Source organism: Chiloscyllium punctatum, chromosome 36 (assembly GCF_047496795.1).
Source record: "Chiloscyllium punctatum isolate Juve2018m chromosome 36, sChiPun1.3, whole genome shotgun sequence".
Taxonomy (NCBI): domain Eukaryota; kingdom Metazoa; phylum Chordata; class Chondrichthyes; order Orectolobiformes; family Hemiscylliidae; genus Chiloscyllium; species Chiloscyllium punctatum.
In genome coordinates, this window is record NC_092774.1 from 64,952,844 (window position 1) to 64,970,202 (window position 17,359).

The following is a 17,359-nucleotide window of genomic DNA, read 5'->3' on the forward strand; positions in this document are numbered from 1 at the left end:
AAAAACATTTCACTCAAATTGGGACTGGTGGGAATCTGCAACCCACTGCCTGTTCGGGTGGAACAAGCAGATACCCTCAGAGCTTCTTTGGAGGCTATGAGCAAAGTGTTTGGAAATGAGACTAGAAGAGTGAGGGGCTTGAAATCGTGATCGAAATGAAGCAGGTACCTGTGGACAAAGGCGTTTCCTTTGCCAGTGAAAGATACTGCTTCACAAAGTTGGGCCTGTGGAAGGGAATCAGTGACGGTGATTATATTTGGTTGTTCACCTTGTGAATGTTCCCATTGCTGCGCATGTCCGTGTTGGCGTCAGAACTCTGCAGCATGGTGGCGTTGGATGCGCACAGGGACTGGCGCACCAAACTCCACCTACCTGTTTGAAATGCAGCTCACAGCTTCTTCACACACCCGAATTAATCTTTCTCATTGTCCTGAAGCCGGCATACGGTTTGAATTCCCGATCTGCGGGAATGAGAATCCTTACACTGTCTCGCGTCAGTAAATGTCCCTGAGAACATCTGAGTCAACTCACAGCGCAGTCAGATGAGGGGAAGCTGAAATAGCCCCACACGCTGTTTACGGGCACATCTTATTCTCCCCAACTCAACGCCTCAACCACTGCGGCTCCTGGGAGTGGAAAAGAAACAATCACCAAAACCCCTTCTAAGCTCTGTGAATCTTCAGAAAATCAGCAAACGTTCATCCCTTCGGATTTTCTATCCTAGGCTGACAGCGATGGGTTTTGTCACTCTTTTGTAGGACATTGCAAGTAGATGTTTTGCAGAATAGCACCACAATGCCATCTGATTAATCAGGACCTGGATGTTTTCGGTCTTTGAATGTCAGTGTTGTGCTGCAGAACTTTGTTGTTGCCAGTTTCTAATACTTATCTTCCCAGTCCCCTGTATCACTTGTCGAAAATGTTTAATTTGTGTCTTGTAATCCTTTCACTGTCTGCTAATGAGGATAGTGTTTCCATGTTTTACCTAAATTATCTTGACCTTGCATACCTCAAGCCTCAAGCTAATTTCACGAGAAACCCTCTCCAGTTCAAAAGCCAACTGTTAATGATGGCTCTGTTCCTTGTCACGTGTCCAATTTCAGATCGATGTTGTTAATGTCCCTTCTACTCCTTCAGATCCAGGTTTCGCTCACAGGGCTAGAACAGAACTGTCACCAAATACATTTACCAATCTACGTTCATCCTATCGATTGTATTAGCATCATCAACACTTCTCATCAAAATAACTCGAGAGACTTTCATCACAATTTTCTGTGAACAGTCATACATTAGCTTTGCTGAATGAACCCCAAATTTCTTGAAGTGGCTCCTTATTTTCGGTCCTGATTATTAATCTCTCTACGCATGGGAATGGATCCTTCCCACCCGCTCTATCTTTCATCAAGGTGTGTAGTTCAATTCGATCTCCCATCAGCCTCCTCTGTCCTGATCAAATCCAGGGGAACAGGAAACGTTGGGACTATGGCGCGGACAGGACAAGCCCAATACTCACCTTTCCTGTTAGAACTATTCCATGAGAAAGTTTAGACCTCAACTTTGGGCGTGTAGTTGTGGCCGAACACTTAAGGTGTTGGCGTAGAGATCATTTGGGGCTCCCCGCCCAGGGTGTTAACCTGCTGGCTATGCTTTCTTGACTGGCGATTTTAAATAACTTCCTGTTGGTTGCATCATCGCTCAATCTTCACAAAACCCGTCTCAATAAAGACCCGTTTTCTCATGTCTGGGAATTGATTGCCATGCAGGAAACTCGGGTTCTGAACAAACAACGTATCAGACTCACAACGTCAGCTTTGTTTACCTTTCCACAGATGCTGCTCGACCTGTTGGCTTTCTGCAGTATTCTCTGTGTTTATTAGGCACAAGTGCTGCTTTTCATTCAAGAACTTCAATCCCTGTCCTCTGGTAACTGACTCTGGTCAGTAGCAATTGGTTCTTCTGATCATTAATCTGCCCATTCCCAACGCTTCTTCTCCCATCATTACCAACAGCCCCAGGAAATCTCCAGTTATCCTTGTTTGCTCCAAAGCGAACATTCTCAACATTGGGAATGTCTCCCCAAAATGGAAATTCCTCATCCCTGGACATGAGACAAGGCGTACAATTGGGAAGAGATTTTGGCAAAATATTGTCAGTTAGGAAATGGAAAAATGTTCAAATGTTCATGAAGCAAAACAGAAATCCCAGTCTCCAGCTTTGTGAACCTTTAGAAACACTTTGGGAAGCGGATTTGGAGGAGAATGAAAGATGACCTGTCCGACAGTCCAGACACCGTCCCCTTGTTGAAGAGGCCGGGAGGTTGATTCTGATGTTCTCGGCACACGAACTGATCTGAGACATTGAAAGAATTGTCGTTCGTGTACATCAGGAATTCAAACCCCTTCTCGCCTCCGAGCCAATGAGAGAACTCGGGAACAGGCAAAACACTGAAAGGCTCGAAGGGCGACGGCCCCAGAGTAAGAAAGGTAGTTCCTCGTGACATGGATGTGTCTGCAGACAGCCCCCGGTATCTCCAGAATGCATCTCCCAGGCTTGATTATGGAAAAGTTAAACTGATAGACGACAATTGTAATTCTTGGCGGGGAGGCTGAATTATAAAATCACTAAGCGATGGTGCCGCCCCCATCTGCACCTGTCTCTGTGGCGCAATTGGTCAGCGCGTTCGGCTGTTAACCGAAAGGTTGGTGGTTCGAGCCCACCCAGGGGCGGTGTGTTCGCTGCTCTCCTTTGGCTTCGAAGCTGTGCGCTTTTAATGGGGTCAGGAGAATGTTCCCCAAACGGAAATCTTCTCCACACAGGGGGGTTGCGAGTTGACTTCATGTCTTACCTAAGGGACTGCATCTGCTGAGAAGACGAGACCCGAACAGAAAATCAACAGGTTTGACAGTACCCGTCGGAGCAAACAAAATTCTGAAATGTTGCCTCTGATTCTCTTTCCACAGATGTTGCCTGCCCTGCTGAGTTCCTCCTGCAATTTCTCACTGAAAGTTCATTTCATCTTTTCGGGAGAAACACCAAAATATCTGCAAACACCATGTGCAGATATTTAACCCTTTCGAATCACTGCGAAGTGATTAGAGTCAAACAAACTCTGCGATGATTCACTCTTTCTCAGCTCCACAGGCAGACAGACCTGGGAAGTCAAACTGTCAGTGTGGTACTGAATCGTGGGCCGAGTGGTTGATGCGATGGACTTGAAATCCATTGCGGCTTCCCCACGCAGGTGTGAACCCTGCCGAGTACAAAATGAGAAGTGTCGTCGAAAAGAAAGGGAGTTTGCTCCCCCGCTTCTTCTTTAAGATTCAAATCAGTGGAGGGGGAAAAACATTTCACTCAAATTGGGACTGGTGGGAATCTGCAACCCACTGCCTGTTCGGGTGGAACAAGCAGATACCCTCAGAGCTTCTTTGGAGGCTATGAGCAAAGTGTTTGGAAATGAGACTAGAAGAGTGAGGGGCTTGAAATCGTGATCGAAATGAAGCAGGTACCTGTGGACAAAGGCGTTTCCTTTGCCAGTGAAAGATACTGCTTCACAAAGTTGGGCCTGTGGAAGGGAATCAGTGACGGTGATTATATTTGGTTGTTCACCTTGTGAATGTTCCCATTGCTGCGCATGTCCGTGTTGGCGTCAGAACTCTGCAGCATGGTGGCGTTGGATGCGCACAGGGACTGGCGCACCAAACTCCACCTACCTGTTTGAAATGCAGCTCACAGCTTCTTCACACACCCCAATTAATCTTTCTCATTGTCCTGAAGCCGGCATACGGTTTGAATTCCCGATCTGCGGGAATGAGAATCCTTACACTGTCTCGCGTCAGTAAATGTCCCTGAGAACATCTGAGTCAACTCACAGCGCAGTCAGATGAGGGGAAGCTGAAATAGCCCCACACGCTGTTTACGGGCACATCTTATTCTCCCCAACTCAACGCCTCAACCACTGCGGCTCCTGGGAGTGGAAAAGAAACAATCACCAAAACCCCTTCTAAGCTCTGTGAATCTTCAGAAAATCAGCAAACGTTCATCCCTTCGGATTTTCTATCCTAGGCTGACAGCGATGGGTTTTGTCACTCTTTTGTAGGACATTGCAAGTAGATGTTTTGCAGAATAGCACCACAATGCCATCTGATTAATCAGGACCTGGATGTTTTCGGTCTTTGAATGTCAGTGTTGTGCTGCAGAACTTTGTTGTTGCCAGTTTCTAATACTTATCTTCCCAGTCCCCTGTATCACTTGTCGAAAATGTTTAATTTGTGTCTTGTAATCCTTTCACTGTCTGCTAATGAGGATAGTGTTTCCATGTTTTACCTAAATTATCTTGACCTTGCATACCTCAAGCCTCAAGCTAATTTCACGAGAAACCCTCTCCAGTTCAAAAGCCAACTGTTAATGATGGCTCTGTTCCTTGTCACGTGTCCAATTTCAGATCGATGTTGTTAATGTCCCTTCTACTCCTTCAGATCCAGGTTTCGCTCACAGGGCTAGAACAGAACTGTCACCAAATACATTTACCAATCTACGTTCATCCTATCGATTGTATTAGCATCATCAACACTTCTCATCAAAATAACTCGAGAGACTTTCATCACAATTTTCTGTGAACAGTCATACATTAGCTTTGCTGAATGAACCCCAAATTTCTTGAAGTGGCTCCTTATTTTCGGTCCTGATTATTAATCTCTCTACGCATGGGAATGGATCCTTCCCACCCGCTCTATCTTTCATCAAGGTGTGTAGTTCAATTCGATCTCCCATCAGCCTCCTCTGTCCTGATCAAATCCAGGGGAACAGGAAACGTTGGGACTATGGCGCGGACAGGACAAGCCCAATACTCACCTTTCCTGTTAGAACTATTCCATGAGAAAGTTTAGACCTCAACTTTGGGCGTGTAGTTGTGGCCGAACACTTAAGGTGTTGGCGTAGAGATCATTTGGGGCTCCCCGCCCAGGGTGTTAACCTGCTGGCTATGCTTTCTTGACTGGCGATTTTAAATAACTTCCTGTTGGTTGCATCATCGCTCAATCTTCACAAAACCCGTCTCAATAAAGACCCGTTTTCTCATGTCTGGGAATTGATTGCCATGCAGGAAACTCGGGTTCTGAACAAACAACGTATCAGACTCACAACGTCAGCTTTGTTTACCTTTCCACAGATGCTGCTCGACCTGTTGGCTTTCTGCAGTATTCTCTGTGTTTATTAGGCACAAGTGCTGCTTTTCATTCAAGAACTTCAATCCCTGTCCTCTGGTAACTGACTCTGGTCAGTGGCAATTGGTTCTTCTGATCATTAATCTGCCCATTCCCAACGCTTCTTCTCCCATCATGACCAACAGCCCCAGGAAATCTCCAGTTATCCTTGTTTGCTCCAAAGCGAACATTCTCAACATTGGGAATGTCTCCCCAAAATGGAAATTCCTCATCCCTGGACATGAGACAAGGCGTACAATTGGGAAGAGATTTTGGCAAAATATTGTCAGTTAGGAAATGGAAAAATGTTCAAATGTTCATGAAGCAAAACAGAAATCCCAGTCTCCAGCTTTGTGAACCTTTAGAAACACTTTGGGAAGCGGATTTGGAGGAGAATGAAAGATGACCTGCCCGACAGTCCAGACACCGTCCCCTTGTTGAAGAGGCCGGGAGGTTGATTCTGATGTTCTCGGCACACGAACTGATCTGAGACATTGAAAGAATTGTCGTTCGTGTACATCAGGAATTCAAACCCCTTCTCGCCTCCGAGCCAATGAGAGAACTCGGGAACAGGCAAAACACTGAAAGGCTCGAAGGGCGACGGCCCCGGATGTAAGAAAGCTAGTTCCTCGTGACATGGATGTGTCTGCAGACAGCCCCCGGTATCTCCAGAATGCATCTCCCAGGATTGATTATGGAAAAGTTAAACTGATAGACGACAATTGTAATTCTTGGCGGGGAGGCTGAATTATAAAATCACTAAGCGATGGTGCAGCCCCCATCTGAACCTGTCTCTGTGGCGCAATTTGTCGGCGCGTTCGGCTGTTAACCGGCAGGTTGGTAGTTCGAGCCCACCCAGGGGCGGTGTGTTCGCTGCTCTCCTTTGGTTTCGAAGCTGTGTGCTTTTAATGGGGTCAGGAGAATGTTCCCCAAACGGAAATCTTCTCCACACAGGGGGGTTGCTAGTTGACTTCATGTCTTACCTAAGGGACTGCATCTGCTGAGAAGACGAGACCCAAACAGAAAATCAACAGTTTCGACAGTACCTGTCGGAGCAAACAAAATTCTGACATGTTGCCTCTGATTCTCTTTCCACAGATGTTGCCTGCCCTGCTGAGTTCCTCCTGCAATTTCTCACTGAAAGTTCATTTCATCTTTTCGGGAGAAACACCGAAATATCTGCAAACACCATGTGCAGATATTTAACCCTTTCGAATCACTGCGAAGTGATTGGAGTCAAACAAACTCTGCGATGATTCACTCTTTCTCAGCTCCACAGGCAGACAGACCTGGGAAGTCAAGCTGTCAGTGTGGTACTGAATCGTGGGCCGAGTGGTTGATGCGATGGACTTGAAATCCATTGCGGCTTCCCCACGCAGGTGTGAACCCTGCCGAGTACAAAATGAGAAGTGTCGTCGAAAAGAAAGGGAGTTTGCTCCCCCGCTTCTTCTTTAAGATTCAAATCAGTGGAGGGGGAGAAACATTTCACTCAAATTGGGACTGGTGGGAATCTGCAACCCACTGCCTGTTCGGGTGGAACAAGCAGATACCCTCAGAGCTTCTTTGGAGGCTATGAGCAAAGTGTTTGGAAATGAGACTAGAAGAGTGAGGGGCTTGAAATCGTGATCGAAATGAAGCAGGTACCTGTGGACAAAGGCGTTTCCTTTGCCAGTGAAAGATACTGCTTCACAAAGTTGGGCCTGTGGAAGGGAATCAGTGACGGTGATTATCTTTGGTTGTTCACCTTGTGAATGTTCCCATTGCTGCGCATGTCCGTGTTGGCGTCAGAACTCTGCAGCATGGTGGCGTTGGATGCGCACAGGGACTGGCGCACCAAACTCCACCTACCTGTTTGAAATGCAGCTCACAGCTTCTTCACACACCCCAATTAATCTTTCTCATTGTCCTGAAGCCGGCATACGGTTTGAATTCCCGATCTGTCTCGCGTCAGTAAATGTCCCTGAGAACATCTGAGTCAACTCACAGCGCAGTCAGATGAGGGGAAGCTGAAATAGCCCCACACGCTGTTTACGGGCACATCTTATTCTCCCCAACTCAACGCCTCAACCACTGCGGCTCCTGGGAGTGGAAAAGAAACAATCACCAAAACCCCTTCTAAGCTCTGTGAATCTTCAGAAAATCAGCAAACGTTCATCCCTTCGGATTTTCTATCCTAGGCTGACAGCGATGGGTTTTGTCACTCTTTTGTAGGACATTGCAAGTAGATGTTTTGCAGAATAGCACCACAATGCCATCTGATTAATCAGGACCTGGATGTTTTCGGTCTTTGAATGTCAGTGTTGTGCTGCAGAACTTTGTTGTTGCCAGTTTCTAATACTTATCTTCCCAGTCCCCTGTATCACTTGTCGAAAATGTTTAATTTGTGTCTTGTAATCCTTTCACTGTCTGCTAATGAGGATAGTGTTTCCATGTTTTACCTAAATTATCTTGACCTTGCATACCTCAAGCCTCAAGCTAATTTCACGAGAAACCCTCTCCAGTTCAAAAGCCAACTGTTAATGATGGCTCTGTTCCTTGTCACGTGTCCAATTTCAGATCGATGTTGTTAATGTCCCTTCTACTCCTTCAGATCCAGGTTTCGCTCACAGGGCTAGAACAGAATTGTCACCAAATACATTTACCAATCTACGTTCATCCTATCGATTGTATTAGCATCATCAACACTTCTCATCAAAATAACTCGAGAGACTTTCATCACAATTTTCTGTGAACAGTTCTACATTAGCTTTGCTGAATGAACCCCAAATTTCTTGAAGTGGCTCCTTATTTTCGGTCCTGATTATTAATCTCTCTACGCATGGGAATGGATCCTTCCCACCCGCTCTATCTTTCATCAAGGTGTGTAGTTCAATTCGATCTCCCATCAGCCTCCTCTGTCCTGATCAAATCCAGGGGAACAGGAAACGTTGGGACTATGGCGCGGACAGGACAAGCCCAATACTCACCTTTCCTGTTAGAACTATTCCATGAGAAAGTTTAGACCTCAACTTTGGGCGTGTAGTTGTGGCCGAACACTTAAGGTGTTGGCGTAGAGATCATTTGGGGCTCCCCGCCCAGGGTGTTAACCTGCTGGCTATACTTTCTTCACTGGCGATTTTAAATAACTTCCTGTTGGTTGCATCATCGCTCAATCTTCACAAAACCCGTCTCAATAAAGACCCGTTTTCTCATGTCTGGGAATTGATTGCCATGCAGGAAACTCGGGTTCTGAACAAACAACGTATCAGACTCACAACGTCAGCTCTGTTTACCTTTCCACAGATGCTGCTCGACCTGTTGGCTTTCTGCAGTATTCTCTGTGTTTATTAGGCACAAGTGCTGCTTTTCATTCAAGAACTTCAATCCCTGTCCTCTGGTAACTGACTCTGGTCAGTAGCAATTGGTTCTTCTGATCATTAATCTGCCCATTCCCAACGCTTCTTCTCCCATCATTACCAACAGCCCCAGGAAATCTCCAGTTATCCTTGTTTGCTCCAAAGCGAACATTCTCAACATTGGGAATGTCTCCCCAAAATGGAAATTCCTCATCCCTGGACATGAGACAAGGCGTACAATTGGGAAGAGATTTTGGCAAAATATTGTCAGTTAGGAAATGGAAAAATGTTCAAATGTTCATGAAGCAAAACAGAAATCCCAGTCTCCAGCTTTGTGAACCTTTAGAAACACTTTGGGAAGCGGATTTGGAGGAGAATGAAAGATGATCTGTCCGACAGTCCAGACACCGTCCCCTTGTTGAAGAGGCCGGGAGGTTGATTCTGATGTTCTCGGCACACGAACTGATCTGAGACATTGAAAGAATTGTCGTTCGTGTACATCAGGAATTCAAACCCCTTCTCGCCTCCGAGCCAATGAGAGAACTCGGGAACAGGCAAAACACTGAAAGGCTCGAAGGGCGACGGCCCCAGAGTAAGAAAGGTAGTTCCTCGTGACATGGATGTGTCTGCAGACAGCCCCCGGTATCTCCAGAATGCATCTCCCAGGCTTGATTATGGAAAAGTTAAACTGATAGACGACAATTGTAATTCTTGGCGGGGAGGCTGAATTATAAAATCACTAAGCGATGGTGCCGCCCCCATCTGCACCTGTCTCTGTGGCGCAATTGGTCAGCGCGTTCGGCTGTTAACCGAAAGGTTGGTGGTTCGAGCCCACCCAGGGGCGGTGTGTTCGCTGCTCTCCTTTGGCTTCGAAGCTGTGCGCTTTTAATGGGGTCAGGAGAATGTTCCCCAAACGGAAATCTTCTCCACACAGGGGGGTTGCGAGTTGACTTCATGTCTTACCTAAGGGACTGCATCTGCTGAGAAGACGAGACCCAAACAGAAAATCAACAGGTTTGACAGTACCCGTCGGAGCAAACAAAATTCTGAAATGTTGCCTCTGATTCTCTTTCCACAGATGTTGCCTGCCCTGCTGAGTTCCTCCTGCAATTTCTCACTGAAAGTTCATTTCATCTTTTCGGGAGAAACACCAAAATATCTGCAAACACCATGTGCAGATATTTAACCCTTTCGAATCACTGCGAAGTGATTAGAGTCAAACAAACTCTGCGATGATTCACTCTTTCTCAGCTCCACAGGCAGACAGACCTGGGAAGTCAAACTGTCAGTGTGGTACTGAATCGTGGGCCGAGTGGTTGATGCGATGGACTTGAAATCCATTGCGGCTTCCCCACGCAGGTGTGAACCCTGCCGAGTACAAAATGAGAAGTGTCGTCGAAAAGAAAGGGAGTTTGCTCCCCCGCTTCTTCTTTAAGATTCAAATCAGTGGAGGGGGAAAAACATTTCACTCAAATTGGGACTGGTGGGAATCTGCAACCCACTGCCTGTTCGGGTGGAACAAGCAGATACCCTCAGAGCTTCTTTGGAGGCTATGAGCAAAGTGTTTGGAAATGAGACTAGAAGAGTGAGGGGCTTGAAATCGTGATCGAAATGAAGCAGGTACCTGTGGACAAAGGCGTTTCCTTTGCCAGTGAAAGATACTGCTTCACAAAGTTGGGCCTGTGGAAGGGAATCAGTGACGGTGATTATATTTGGTTGTTCACCTTGTGAATGTTCCCATTGCTGCGCATGTCCGTGTTGGCGTCAGAAATCTGCAGCATGGTGGCGTTGGATGCGCACAGGGACTGGCGCACCAAACTCCACCTACCTGTTTGAAATGCAGCTCACAGCTTCTTCACACACCCCAATTAATCTTTCTCATTGTCCTGAAGCCGGCATACGGTTTGAATTCCCGATCTGCGGGAATGAGAATCCTTACACTGTCTCGCGTCAGTAAATGTCCCTGAGAACATCTGAGTCAACTCACAGCGCAGTCAGATGAGGGGAAGCTGAAATAGCCCCACACGCTGTTTACGGGCACATCTTATTCTCCCCAACTCAACGCCTCAACCACTGCGGCTCCTGGGAGTGGAAAAGAAACAATCACCAAAACCCCTTCTAAGCTCTGTGAATCTTCAGAAAATCAGCAAACGTTCATCCCTTCAGATTTTCTATCCTAGGCTGACAGCGATGGGTTTTGTCACTCTTTTGTAGGACATTGCAAGTAGATGTTTTGCAGAATAGCACCACAATGCCATCGGATTAATCAGGACCTGGATGTTTTCGGTCTTTGAATGTCAGTGTTGTGCTGCAGAACTTTGTTGTTGCCAGTTTCTAATACTTATCTTCCCAGTCCCCTGTATCACTTGTCGAAAATGTTTAATTTGTGTCTTGTAATCCTTTCACTGTCTGCTAATGAGGATAGTGTTTCCATGTTTTACCTAAATTATCTTGACCTTGCATACCTCAAGCCTCAAGCTAATTTCACGAGAAACCCTCTCCAGTTCAAAAGCCAACTGTTAATGATGGCTCTGTTCCTTGTCACGTGTCCAATTTCAGATCGATGTTGTTAATGTCCCTTCTACTCCTTCAGATCCAGGTTTCGCTCACAGGGCTAGAACAGAACTGTCACCAAATACATTTACCAATCTACGTTCATCCTATCGATTGTATTAGCATCATCAACACTTCTCATCAAAATAACTCGAGAGACTTTCATCACAATTTTCTGTGAACAGTCATACATTAGCTTTGCTGAATGAACCCCAAATTTCTTGAAGTGGCTCCTTATTTTCGGTCCTGATTATTAATCTCTCTACGCATGGGAATGGATCCTTCCCACCCGCTCTATCTTTCATCAAGGTGTGTAGTTCAATTCGATCTCCCATCAGCCTCCTCTGTCCTGATCAAATCCAGGGGAACAGGAAACGTTGGGACTATGGCGCGGACAGGACAAGCCCAATACTCACCTTTCCTGTTAGAACTATTCCATGAGAAAGTTTAGACCTCAACTTTGGGCGTGTAGTTGTGGCCGAACACTTAAGGTGTTGGCGTAGAGATCATTTGGGGCTCCCCGCCCAGGGTGTTAACCTGCTGGCTATGCTTTCTTGACTGGCGATTTTAAATAACTTCCTGTTGGTTGCATCATCGCTCAATCTTCACAAAACCCGTCTCAATAAAGACCCGTTTTCTCATGTCTGGGAATTGATTACCATGCAGGAAACTCGGGTTCTGAACAAACAACGTATCAGACTCACAACGTCAGCTTTGTTTACCTTTCCACAGATGCTGCTCGACCTGTTGGCTTTCTGCAGTATTCTCTGTGTTTATTAGGCACAAGTGCTGCTTTTCATTCAAGAACTTCAATCCCTGTCCTCTGGTAACTGACTCTGGTCAGTGGCAATTGGTTCTTCTGATCATTAATCTGCCCATTCCCAACGCTTCTTCTCCCATCATGACCAACAGCCCCAGGAAATCTCCAGTTATCCTTATTTGCTCCAAAGCGAACATTCTCAACATTGGGAATGTCTCCCCAAAATGGAAATTCCTCATCCCTGGACATGAGACAAGGCGTACAATTGGGAAGAGATTTTGGCAAAATATTGTCAGTTAGGAAATGGAAAAATGTTCAAATGTTCATGAAGCAAAACAGAAATCCCAGTCTCCAGCTTTGTGAACCTTTAGAAACACTTTGGGAAGCGGATTTGGAGGAGAATGAAAGATGACCTGTCCGACAGTCCAGTCACCGTCCCCTTGTTGAAGAGGCCGGGAGGTTGATTCTGATGTTCTCGGCGCACGAACTGATCTGAGACATTGAAAGAATTGTCGTTCGTGTACATCAGGAATTCAAACCCCTTCTCGCCTCTGAGCCAATGAGAGAACTCGGGAACAGGCAAAACACTGAAAGGCTCGAAGGGCGACGGCCCCGGAGTAAGGAAGCTAGTTCCTCGTGACATGGATGTGTCTGCAGACAGCCCCCGGTATCTCCAGAATGCATCTCCCAGGCTTGATTATGGAAAAGTTAAACTGATAGACGACAATTGTAATACTTGGCGGGGAGGCTGAATTATAAAATCACTAAGCGATGATGCCGCCCGCGTCAGCGCCTGTCTCTGTGGTGCAGTTGGTCAGCGCGTTTGGCTGTTAAGCGAAAGGTTGGTGGTTCGAACCCACCCAGGGGCGGTGTGTTCGCTGCTCTCCTTTGGCTTCGAAGCTGTGCGCTTTTAATGGGGTCAGGAGAATGTTCCCCAAACGGAAATCTTCTCCACACAGGGGTTGCGAATTGACTTAATGTCTTCCCTAAGGGACTGCATCTGCTGAGAAGACGAGACCCAAACAGAAAATCAACAGGTTTGACAGTACCTGTCGGAGCAAACAAAATTCTGAAATGTTGCCTCTCATTCTCTTTCCACAGATGTTGCCAGCCCTGCTGAGTTCCTCCTGCAATTTCTCACTGAAAGTTCATTTCATCTTTTCGGGAGAAACTCCGAAATATCTGCAAACACATTGTGCAGATATTTAACCCTTTCGAATCACTGCGAAGTGATTGGAGTCAAACAAACTCTGCGATGATTCACTCTTTCTCAGCTCCACAGGCAGACAGACCTGGGAAGTCAAACTGTCAGTGTGGTACTGAATCGTGGGCCGAGTGGTTGATGCGATGGACTTGAAATCCATTGCGGCTTCCCCACGCAGGTGTGAACCCTGCCGAGTACAAAATGAGAAGTGTCGTCGAAAATAAAGGGAATTTGCTCCCCCGCTTCTTCTTTAAGATTCAAATCAGTGGAGGGGGAACAACATTTCACTCAAATTGGGACTGGTGGGAATCTGCAACCCACTGCCTGTTCGGGTGGAACAAGCAGATACCCTCAGAGCTTCTTTGGAGGCTATGAGCAAAGTGTTTGGAAATGAGACTAGAAGAGTGAGGGGCTTGAAATCGTGATCGAAATGAAGCAGGTACCTGTGGACAAAGGCGTTTCCTTTGCCAGTGAAAGATACTGCTTCACAAAGTTGGGCCTGTGGAAGGGAATCAGTGACGGTGATTATCTCTGGTTGTTCACCTTGTGAATGTTCCCATTGCTGCGCATGTCCGTGTTGGCGTCAGAACTCTGCAGCATGGTGGCGTTGGTTGCGCACAGGGCCTGGCGCAACAAACTCCACCTACCTGTTTGAAATGCAGCTCACAGCTTGTTCACACACCCCAATTAATCTTTCTCATTGTCCTGAAGCCGGCGTACGGTTTGAATTCCCGACCTGCGGGAATGAGAATCCTTCCACTGTCTCGCGTCAGTAAATGTCCCTGAGAACATCTGAGTCAACTCACAGCGCAGTCAGATGAGGGGAAGCTGAAATAGCCCCACACGCTGTTTACGGGCACATTTTATTCTCCCCAACTCAACGCCTCAACCACTGCGGCTCCTGGGAGTGGAAAAGAAACAATCACCAAAACCCAGTCTAAGCTCTGTGAATCTTCAGAAAATCAGCAAACGTTCATCCCTTCGGATTTTCTATCCTAGGCTGACAGCGATGGGTTTTGTCACTCTTTTGTAGGACATTGCAAGTAGATGTTTTGCAGAAAAGCACCATAATGCCATCTGATTAATCAGGACCTGGATGTTTTCGGTCTTTGAATGTCAGTGTTGTGCTGCAGAACTTTGTTGTTGCCAGTTTCTAATACTTATCTTCCCAGTTCCCTGTATCACTTGTCGAAAATGTTTAATTTGTGTCTTGCAATCCTTTCAGTGTCTGCTAATGAGGATAGTGTTTCCATGTTTTACCTAAATTATCTTGACCTTGCATACCTCAAGCCTCAAGCTAATTTCACGAGAAACCCTCTCCAGTTCAAAAGCCAACTGGTAATGATGGCTCTGTTCCTTGTCACGTGTCCAATTTCAGATCGATGTTGTTAATGTCCCTTATACTCCTTCAGATCCAGGTTTCGCTCACAGGGCTAGAACAGAACTGTCACCAAATACATTGACCAATCTACCTTCATCCTATCGATTGTATTAGCATCATCAACACTTCTCATCAAAATAACTCGAGAGACTTTCATCACAATTTTCTGTGAACAGTTCTACATTAGCTTTGCTGAATGAACCCCAAATTTCTTGAAGTGGCTCCTTATTTTCGGTCCTGATTATTAATCTCTCTACGCATGGGAATGGATCCTTCCCACCCGCTCTATCTCTCATCAATGTGTGTAGTTCAATTCGATCTCCCATCAGCCTCCTCTGTCCTGATCAAATCCAGGGGAACAGGAAACGTTGGGACTATGGCGCGGACAGGACAAGCCCAATACTCACCTTTCCTGTTAGAACTATTCCATGAGAAAGTTTAGACCACAACTTTGGGCGTGTAGTTGTGGCCGAACACTTAAGGTGTTGGCGTAGAGATCATTTGGGGCTCCCCGCCCAGGGTGGTAACCTGCTGGCTATGCTTTCTTCGCTGGCGATTTTAAATAACTTCCTGTTGGTTGCATTATCGCTCAAACTTCACAAAACCCGTCTCAATAAAGACCCGTTTTCTCATGTCTGGGAATTGATTGCCATGCAGGAAACTCGGGTTCTGAACAAACAACGTATCAGACTCACAACGTCAGCTCTGTTTACCTTTCCACAGATACTGCTCGACCCGTTGGCTTTCTGCAGTATTCTCTGTGTTTATTAGGCACAAGTGCTGCTTTTCATTCAAGAACTTCAATCCCTGTCCTCTGGTAACTGACTCTGGTCAGTGGCAATTGGTTCTTCTGATCATTAATCTGCCCATTCCCACCGCTTCTTCTACCATCATTACCAACAGCCCCAGGAAATCTCCAGTTATCCTTGTTTGCTCCAAAGTGAACATTCTCAACCTTGGGAATGTCTCCCCAGAATGGAAATTCCTCATCCCCGGACATGAGGCAAGTCGTACAATTGGGAAGAGATTTTGGCAAAATATTGTCAGTTAGGAAATGGAAAAATGTTCAAATGTTCATGAAGCAAAACAGAAATCCCAGTCTCCAGCTTTGTGATCCTTTAAATACACTTTGGGAAGCGGATTTAGAGGAGAATGAAAGATGACCTGTCCGACAGTCCAGACATGGTCCCCTTGTTGAAGAGGCCGGGTGGTTGATTCTGATATTCCCGGCACACGAACTGATCTGAGACATTGAAAGAATTGTCGTTCCTGCACATCAGGAATTCAAACCCCTCCTCGCCTCCGAGCCAATGAGAGAACTCGGGAACAGGCAAACCACTGAAAGGCTGGAAGGGCGACGGCCCCGGAGTAAGAAAGCTAGTTCCTCGTGATATGGATGTGTCTGCAGAATACATGTGTCTGCCCCCGGTATCTCCAGAATACATCTCCCAGGCTTGATTATGGAATGGTTAAACTGATAGACGACAATTGTAATTCTAGGCGGGGAGGCTGAATTATAAAATCACTAAGCGATGGTGCCACCCCCGTCTGCGCCTGCCTCTGTGGCGCAATTGGTCAGCGCGTTCGGCTGTTGACCAAAAGGTTGGTGGTTTGAGCCCACCCAGGGGCGGGGTGTTCGCTGTTTTCCTTTGGCTTCGATTCCGTGCGCTTTTAATGGGGTCAGGAAAATGTTCCCCAAACGGAAATCTTCTGCAAAAGGGGTTTCGAATTGACTTCATGTCTAACCTAAGGGACTGCGTATGCTGAGAAGACGAGACCCAAACAGAAAATCAACAGGTTTGACAGTACCTGTCGGAGAAAACCAAATTTTGAAATGTTGCCTCTGATTCTCTTTCCACAGATGTTGCCTGCCCTGCTGAGTTCCTCCTGCAATTTCTCACTGAAAGTTCATTTCATCTTTTCGGGAGAAACACCTAAATATCTGCAAACACCATGTGCCGATATTTAACCCTTTCGAATCACTGTCAAGTGATTGGAATCAAACAAACTCTGCGATGATTCACTCTTTCTCAGCTCCACAGGCAGACAGACCTGGGAAGTCAAGCTGTCAGTGTGGTTCTGAATCGTGGGCCGAGTGGTTAATGCGATGGACTTGAAATCCATTGCGGTTTCCCCACGCAGGTGTGAACCCTGCCGAGAACAAAATGAGAAATGTCGTCGAAAAGAAAGGGAGTTTGCTCCCCCGCTTCTTCTTTAAGATTCAAATCAGTGGAGGGGGAAAAATATTTCACTCAAATTGGGACTGGTGGGAATCTGCAACCCACTGCCTGTTCGGGTGGAACAAGCAGATACCCTCAGAGCTTCTTTGGAGACTATGAGCAAAGTGTTTGGAAATGAGACTGGAAGAGTGAGGGGCTTGAAATAGAGTTCGAAATAAAGCAGGCACCTGAAGACATGGGTGTTTCCTTTGCCAGTGAAAGGTACTGCTTCACAAAGTTGGGCCTGTGGAAGGGAATCAGTGACGGTGATTATCTTTGGTTGTTCACTTTCTGAATGAACCCATTGCTGCGCATGTCCGTGTTAACGTCAGAGCATGGTGGCGTTAGGTACTCTCATGACCATGGGGCAATGGATGACGTATCTGACTCCACCTACTTGTTTCAAATGCAGCTCACAGCTTCTTCACACATCCCAATTAATCTTTCAAATTCTCCTGAAACCGGCGTATGGGTACAATTCCTAATCTGCAGGAATGAGAATCTTTTCACTGTCTCGTATCAGTAAATGTCCCTGAGAACATCAGAGTCAAGTCACAGCGCTGTCAGAGGAGGGGAAGCTGAAAGACCCTACACACTGCTCACGGGCACATTTCACTTTCCCAACACAGAGCGTTGATTTTAAATGGCTGTGCAGTCAGTACCGATTCGTTTTGGCTGAAAAAAATCTTCCTTATCTCATCCCAGC

The 17,359-nt window shown here is 46.4% G+C and overlaps 3 non-coding genes across 3 annotated transcripts; all 3 read left to right on the forward strand.

Moving 5' to 3' along the window:
• The first annotated feature begins 2,652 nt into the window (after window positions 1–2,652).
• trnan-guu (transfer RNA asparagine (anticodon GUU)) lies at window positions 2,653–2,726 on the forward strand. The gene has a single exon. It is a non-coding gene; the product is annotated as a tRNA-Asn (tRNA).
• Window positions 2,727–9,306: 6,580 nt separating this feature from the next.
• Window positions 9,307–9,380, forward strand: trnan-guu (transfer RNA asparagine (anticodon GUU)). The gene has a single exon. It is a non-coding gene; the product is annotated as a tRNA-Asn (tRNA).
• Window positions 9,381–15,990: 6,610 nt separating this feature from the next.
• On the forward strand, window positions 15,991–16,064 carry trnan-guu (transfer RNA asparagine (anticodon GUU)). The gene has a single exon. It is a non-coding gene; the product is annotated as a tRNA-Asn (tRNA).
• The last annotated feature ends 1,295 nt before the right edge of the window (window positions 16,065–17,359 follow it).